We start from the raw sequence: 1,201 nt of genomic DNA on the forward strand, positions 1-1,201 counted from the left end.
GTGCACTGTTTGCTACAAAAGGCAGAGTTATATGCATTTTTAAAAATTCTGCCATTTTTATGCAAACCTGTAGAGATACTTAAATGTTTACGACTCACTTCATGTTACACATTTTTACAAGATGTTTCTGTGGCAATGCTTGTATTTTCAAAAATCAGCTGGAGAATTTGTATTTGTATTTCAGAATGTGGAGGTCTGGGATCTGAAATAGCAGGCTAGTTCTCCCACTGTGAGTCAAGACACTCCCTGAGAGTTTAGTGGGAGCTTCTAAGGGGAGGGAGGACTTTGCAGGAGGCAAGTCTGACCTTGAATCTTGAGTCTGATTTTTCATTCAGTTAGGAGGATCTTTCCCAGTCTCCATCTTTTATGGAATAAAGACAGTCTCATCATGTAAAAAAACACCAGGAAGAATTAGTCGATGCAGCTGACTGGCTGGGAGGAGAAGGGATCTCACAAAATCCTCGAGTCCATGCCTCTTAAAAACATAGCCTCTGATGGGAAGAGGAGAGAAAAGAAAAGGCAAAATTGTCCTGGTGGCAATTTTTCAAACCAACAAGTCAGCTCTGAGATATGTATTACAGTTTTCAAGTCTCAAATACAAAATAAAATATTGAACAACTAAACTCAGCCCATTACGAGGCAATCCATACTCTCTATATGCATGCCTAAGCTTTAGGTGTAAGATTGATAAAAGCAACATTTATTACTAGACTGAGAAATTGCCTTTAGCCCACGCTGCTGCCAGATGAGTGATACTAGTACATCTGCCTTAACAGTGGATCATTTGGCTGTTCAGGTGAACAAGTAGGGCCTAAAAAATACTCTGGTGGAGGGACTTTTCATACCTTCTCATCTTCATCTTGGTGAGGGGAAACGGGTATTTTGATAGAGGCTATAGTCTTACATAAAACAGGATGCGAATGCTAATAGTCCTGTTCATAATCTGCTTGAATGTCATATCAAACATGGTACCCAAGGATTTTGAATTCCAGCCTGCTAACCACTGATAATGAGATTTTGTAGTACGTGCTCTACAGTTTTCAGACATGTGTAGGCTGTATAATTTCATAATAATAATCATGATAAATGACAGACTTATAACTCACCTAGACAACAAATTATTTAGTTATGTTTTTTCCTTTTCTCTTAGGTTATTTTTTTAATGAAAATGAAATCACAAAGTAGTTTGATTATACCGTTT

This window comes from Delphinapterus leucas, chromosome 7 (assembly GCF_059928025.1).
Source record: "Delphinapterus leucas isolate spDelLeu-1000000601 "Yukka" chromosome 7, BTC_Dleu_Yukka2, whole genome shotgun sequence".
Classification (NCBI taxonomy): Eukaryota; Metazoa; Chordata; class Mammalia; order Artiodactyla; family Monodontidae; genus Delphinapterus; species Delphinapterus leucas.